This window comes from Patella vulgata, chromosome 7 (assembly GCF_932274485.2).
Source record: "Patella vulgata chromosome 7, xgPatVulg1.2, whole genome shotgun sequence".
NCBI classification, from domain to species: Eukaryota; Metazoa; Mollusca; class Gastropoda; family Patellidae; genus Patella; species Patella vulgata.
The window spans coordinates 58,686,236-58,693,408 of record NC_065885.2 but is presented as its reverse complement, the minus strand read 5'-3'; the positions used below and the strand labels follow the sequence as shown (position 1 = coordinate 58,693,408).

Below are 7,173 nucleotides of genomic sequence, written 5' to 3'. Positions count from 1 at the left end.
CCAGTCTTTTTTGATATCAAAAAATATCAACACAAATTGATAAAGTAACAAAAAACGAGGCTCTGTCGAGGTTTTTTTTTTACCTTATCAACGAGTGTTGATATTTTTTGATGTCAAAAAAGACGAGTAGGAGATTTTATTTATCAACCAATCCTTTCTTTCATGCACAAATAGATAAATATAATACTTTGCTGTAGATTTCACTTTTACTGAACATTACGGCGTAGTGATACATTATTTTTTGACAGCAATTCAACCATTGCAAAGTTCTTTATATTGACCAAGTGTTTCCCTCAAGGTCAGTTGTATAACAATAGTTCATTTTTAATTAAAAAAAAGTTACTTTTAATAAGAAATGAACTGTTCTTTGAAAATAAAAAAAAGTAGTTCCTCTTCAACTGACCAATCAAATTCGTGTAAAGCGATATCTCCTAAGGAGATTATGAAATATATCAAACAAGCGATATCTACTGTAGAATGTATTATTGGGTGATAAAGTCAATTAACACAACTTAGATTTTATATATTTTACCACCGGAACTACAGGATTACAAGAGAATTATTAAGCTCTTATTAACGGCTTCTCACAAAGGAAATAACGTATTTTGTCACATCCGTTATCGTTCAACTCCAGACTTTTGAATTGTAAACAATCTTGGTTACCATTGTGATTATTTGGTTGGCCAGTTGCCCATCCCTTGGTGGTTACATCTGATCCATCTATCCATGTAAACTCGCCTTCTGTAGTCAGATCACTGCCTCCAATCCATTGCTCACTGTCTACAGCTAATATAAAAGTACATAATTTAATGGATAACTTTGGCATAATCGATCTTTTTCTGTACTGAAGAGTATTGCAGTACATGAGATAATATACTGAGCGCCATGGAAAACGCATCACATTTTTCCCCAAATATTTTATTACTAGGTGGTTTTGTATGTATAATATTATGCAATACTATGAACTATTGTTTCACACAATGCTCCCAAACGCAAATAATATCGGCCCGTGTGCACAAAAAAAATTGCACGAGATGCACATGAAAAACCCAATGTTCACGTGCAGCATTGTGTGTGAGCCCTTTAAAAGCATGTTTTCAACTTAATGTGCAGTACATGAACTATGAAACGTCAATCTGTCGTAATTTGTTGTTGGACGGGTGAAGGAATCGAGCTAGAGATGCCGAGACTTACTGAAAATCAACGGAATGAAGCCATGGGAATGTCCAGGGCTGCCATGTCTACACGTGCTATTGCCAGACACTCCAATTGTCATCAGTCCACTATTGTAAGGTTGGTGGAACGTGTTCGAGTTACTGGATCAACACGTGACCGTCAACGTCCTGGTCCACAACGCGTTACGACCCAGACTCAAGACCGCTACATCCGGGTCACTCATCTGCGTGACAGATTCCGCTCAGCGACTCGAACAGGTGCAGCAGTCGTCGGAAGACAAGGACCAGCAAGTGCCAACACCGTAAGACGTCGTCTAAGAGAAGTAGGACTCCGTGCACGACGCCCTTATGTTGGAGAGAGAAATGGGGTTTAACGTCGACTCGACACAAATTAGGTCATTTCGGGACTAACATATTTTTTTAAAAATTTTATTTAGCAGTGGGAGGAAACCCACGAGGTTGGACAGGCGACCCAACTCCTTGTCACGTACAACCGGGGATTCGAACCCTTATGTTGGAGCTATCCTCAGGGATCATCACCGTCAGCGGCGTTTTTTTATAGGCTCAAGGCCACCAGTAGACTGGCAAAGTGTGCTCTTCAGTGATGAGAGTCGCTTTCATCTTTATCACGCTGATGGCCGTCAACGTGTGTGCTGCGTCTTCGAAACGAATCGATAGGGTGGGGGACGTGTAATGGTGTGGGGAGGCTTCACATTTCATCACCGGACCGCCCTACACATTTGCAGGGGTCGCGTTAATGCTGTAGCCTACCGTGATGATGGCCCGTGGAGGACACACGTGCTACTTACATCTGTGTGGTACTTTTGGTTTTGACCCCTCTGACTTTGTACCCTTGATTACAGATTAAACATCCATAAGTGTACAAATGTGTTGTTATGAATATTGTTCACAATACGAAGCAAAATAAATAAGATATGTTTACAGGATCATTTTGTTATACGAAAAACTAAGTGATGCGTTTTCCATGGCGCTCAGTATAGGAAAGGCAAGGGGACCATACACTACACGCACACAGAACCGAACAGACAATTCGGCAGACAAGAAAGACATTCAAAGAAATAAATATCAAATCCATAAGTCAATGCACCTTATCTATTGCAACATACAAGCCGCCTACATTTGGATTCATTAAATAGAGGTGGGTGTGTAATGGTCTATCATTATATTTAGTGGTGATAGCGGCTGAAGTGGTCAATCATTATCTTTGGTGGCGGTGGTAGGGTGTGATGTGGTCTGTCATTGGTGGCGATGGGAGGGGGCGAAGTGGTCTATCATTATATATGGTGGCGGTGGTAGGGAGTGAAGTGGTCTATCATCATTAAAATTGCCAGTCTAAACTCGTGTTTTCGTTGGCAATGCCCTAATTTCCCGGCGGGAGATTTTGGTGTATTACGACGACTTACACGAATCTTCGGTAAAAATATCTAACCCTTTTTCTAATAGCTACCTCTTTATGGGTTCTTCCATAGACTTATAACGGTAAATCTCTTTGATCTTTGGGGTATATTCTATGCCCGGAATAACTTGGATATATACACGGGAATTTGGGGTTATTCTTCTGAGTTTTTCTTTAAACCTGTAACGGTTTATTCTTCCAAAATAGTTTTTTTTTCATAAGAAAACATGATACAAGGTTTTTCTTACGGGAATTCTATGATATTCAGAAAAAAAACCTCGACAGGAAAATCTCGGTCTGCCGGCCTCGGTTTTTCTTTTTCTCGGGTTATTTTCTTCAGTCTTTCTTTCCCCAGCATAACCCCAGTCTTCTGCTTTATCCGACACATAAACACACCACATATTCAAATAGAAAGTTTGCATGTGAATTCTTGAACGGCGTTTGTTCAAGCTACATGTATTGAATACTGAAGCCTTTCTTTATTGAATTTAAGAGTTTAGACTACTTTTTTTTATACATTTCACCGATCTGGTTAATTGTATAGTTGAATTTTACTACATATGCTTACATTCGTATTTCATATAGCAGATCATGACTCATGCTGGCATTACACAATGGGTTCTTTGGGTGGTATTCCTAATTGTAATTTTCAAATTTGAGTGAAGTCTGTGTCACTACAGACCCGGGACTGTACAGCGCAGTGGATGCTTACGGCTAGCCACCGGATCCATTTACTTTTTTTGAATTGTCTGTATGTTTGTGTTTTCCTGAGTATGATGTCCTGTCCGTGTATTTGTTTTTGTGTAAATTTTGTGTGGTGCAGTCCCCCTGCACTTATTTTAGAAATCATCAAATAAAAGCATGCCGATATTTAAATGTTCATAACCGGGAAAAATCTTTTTCTCTTTTGAAAGGCTATAATACCCCTTTCTAACATACACTACGACCTCGCTTCGCGGCTGAACAAATCAGCCAGATCGGGACGCTGCACGGTCTTTGTGGGTGTAGTAAGAGCCGCGTACCGAAGTCGTGATGGAAACGAAATCCTGGCGACATCGTAGTGAGATTGGGGACATAGTCACGCTCTTAATACACCGATAAAGGCATCGCTACATCCTCTATGCAACGCCCTCACAACGTTCCTAAATTTTTCGTTAGGCACCTTTCGGACATAACGAAGTCCTCAAGTCTCACGATTCACTATAAACATCAACCAAAACACAGGATGTGAGGAAAGGGTATCAATTGGTTAAATGCCAACAGAAACAACCAGTGGCTGCCAGGCAGGATACGCCCACATTTTCGAGAGATGGATAGAAAACAAGCTAAAACGAAAGTGATTTTTCCTACAATCAAGGGCCATAATTCAGGAAATTACAATTCGATATGCGCAAATATCGAAAAGATCCAAGATCTTTCGGTTATAAATTTACATTTCAAGTTTCAACACAATCGGATAAAAATTGTAACCTCTATAGGGTCCACAACCTTGATATACCATATTTTTACCCAATTTGAGAACGATGGGCGGCCATTTTGTCTGTCAGTTTTGGGCGGATTTTCACGAAATTCTAACTCAGCCGTCTTTAGGGTGTAACGGTTATATAATAATAATACGGTTTTTTAAATCGGATTAAAATTATGACCTCTATAGGTCTACAAGCCAAAAAACGTGATTTTTCGTACAATCAGGGGACATAATTAAGGAAGTTACGGTCTGATATGCGCGAATATCGAAAGGAACCGAGATCTTTGGGTTATAAACTTACATGTCAAGTTTCAACAAAATCGGATAAAATTTGTGACCTCTATAGGGTCCACAACCTTGATATACCATATTTTTACGCTATTTGAGAACGAAGGGCGGCCATTTTGAATGTCAGTTTTGAGCCGATTTTCACGAAATTCGATCTCAGTCGTCCTTAGGGTGTAACGGTGATATAATAATATGTTTTTTTAAATCGGATAAAAATTATGAACTCTATAGGGTCCACAAGCTAAAACGCGATTTTTCGTACAATTAGGGGTCATAATTCAGGAAGTTAGGTCCCGATTTGCACGAATATCGAAAGGAACCGAGATCTTTGGGTTATAAGGGGCTATAATCCATGAAGTTACGGTCCGATAGATGCCAATATCGAAAGGAACCGAGAACTTAGGGTGATAAACCTATATATTTCAAGTTTCATTGAAATCGGATAACAATTGTGGACGGAACGGGGCAACGACAATATACGTCCACATGAAAATGTGGGCGTATAAAAATGATTGCATGCGACACGTAATACGTCAACATTTTCTTACATAGTTGGAGTGTCTTCAGTGCCTCCAGTTTTATATAGAAGACACTCGTTCTCATCACAAGTAACTGTCCACCATCTTGTTCACAAGTTGCCTTGGCGTCTGTCCAAATCTTTTTTTCGTCATATACCTTTATACACAATACACCACCAAATATAACGTCATACCCATCTAGATTACATTTACCTGTAAAAATTAAACCATGCCAAATCCAAATAGTTGTTTAAGATTAAACATGACAGGTACAAAATGAAATGGGGTTTAACGTCATGTTCTGCTCCGACCTGAAAATCGCGTGTTCAATCCCTGCATTAGCCGCGAAAGGTCATCGGGAGTTTCCGACGTGGTTTCCCCTTGTCAGTAGTGCAGGACTTTGGGCCTGTCAAGGAACTGTCTAGTCGTTGGGATGAGACGAAAACCGAGGTCTCGTGTACACGTTGGCGTGCACGTAAAAGATCACTGTGCAGTTGGAATTCGATATAAGAGTATGCCATAGGGGCGCTGCCCGGACAAAATTTCCTTCATAGCACACTGCACGGCGTATCAGAAGATGATAATTGTTGTATTTGATAACAGGATGTCGTGTGGCAGGTGTACTCTTTTCAGAACATCTGGGGAAATCTCAGACAAATTTCAGTTTATCACAACGCTGTAAATACTGAACATTAGGTAAGCGATAAATGACGTATCGAGCAATTAACTCACACTAAAAAAAAATTACATAATGTTACTTACCGAAGTATAAAACAAACTAGAATTATCACGAAATATAATCCTACCGATGTCTTTTGAAATTAATTCCGTTTACCACTAATAATTTTGTTGGTTGTGTTCGTTAGTGTCTTGATTATCGAAAAAACTAATAAAATGAACATTTAATGCCAGTGCTTACCTTTGAGAACATGGTCAACGTAAATAGATTTAATATTTACTGAATCTGTACCAGGTGAGGCTGCATTTACAATAAAACACGATCTGTTTTGCCAGTAGAAATAGGTACAACCTTCAGTAGAAATACACAATAGTGCACAGGTAACAAGGGATATGTCGTTGATTTCATGAGAATAAAACGTAGTTACCGAATTCTGTAAATTATATCTGCTGTAGAAATCCTGTTTACACGCGATGGTAAGAAATAAACCAAAACTTATACCCAGCGTATATTGTAACGACTTCATAATTAAACCTTGTCTAATAAAGAATGTTGGCTCTCAATTGAACTTCTACCTCTTGCAGACTTGAACACTATAAATGTCCAAATACATAGCACGTGGCTAATTAAAAATATGTCTTCTAAACGCTGATTGTAATAAACCAAGAAGTAGCAAATCCATAAAGCTGTGTTATGACTATTATTATGACTATTATAACAAAGGGATAGATGAATACTGGTATATAAGTATCTTCTAAATCGTTTAAGTCATAACATCCCGTACCATAGTGATATTACCGGAATGGTTACCAACAAACAAACCCTTAATGATAACATAAAATGGTAGTTATATTGTTGTAGCGGTGTCAGTGTATTCTGTTTTAGTCATAACATGTCGTACATGTAAGAGTCTGCTACTCTTTAGAGACAGAGAAATGGGGTTTAACATCAACACAAACTATGTCATTTCGGGACTAACATATGGTTCAATTTTATTTCAATAATTCGCTTGCGCGTAGGGTTCTTAGCATTGGGATGAAACCAGAGGACCTGGAGAAAACTCACGAGGTCGGACAGGCGAACCAGGTATTATTACGATGTTTAATATATAACTATAAATGACTAAAGATGTATATGTGACAAACACAACTGTTATGTTGATTTTAATGTATTCAATTACTACATGCCCTTCGCACAGAACATTACAATACAGAAGGTTGATACTAATGAACAGATGACTCTTAGTTTTGGAAACTAAACATATCTAAATAGTCATTTCTTATGAATAATATTCTGTAGCAAGTACGAGGGCTGGCTGAAAAGTTATAAGTCTGAACAGGATAGATAAATTGGGGTGAACAAGCGTATGCCACCAATAAGTACAATCACTGAATGAATCATAGACATAAGAACTGCAACTGTAGTATTATAATTGTCTTCGTATCGGACCATCTTGTGAACCTACCTGCTGAAATCACCAGGAATGGACAGATTGGCTGTAGGGCAGTCATCATATACCTGCATTTGAGCGGACTAACCACAACACAAATACATGCCGGCATGTTTCCTTTTTTGGGGATGATTTTCCTTTCTTTACCACAGTAAAAAAAGTGTGCTGTGGAATTTAA

General features: G+C 38.8%; 1 long non-coding RNA gene across 1 annotated transcript; it reads right to left on the bottom strand.

The window, feature by feature from the left end:
• Nucleotides 1-674: 674 nt before the first annotated feature.
• On the bottom strand, nucleotides 675-6,373 carry LOC130013666 (uncharacterized). Its single transcript, XR_008788875.1, has 3 exons — nucleotides 5,786-6,373; nucleotides 4,897-5,079; nucleotides 675-786 (listed from the first exon to the last, which is right to left on the bottom strand). It is a non-coding gene; the product is annotated as an uncharacterized LOC130013666 (long non-coding RNA).
• Between the last annotated feature and the right edge of the window lie 800 nt (nucleotides 6,374-7,173).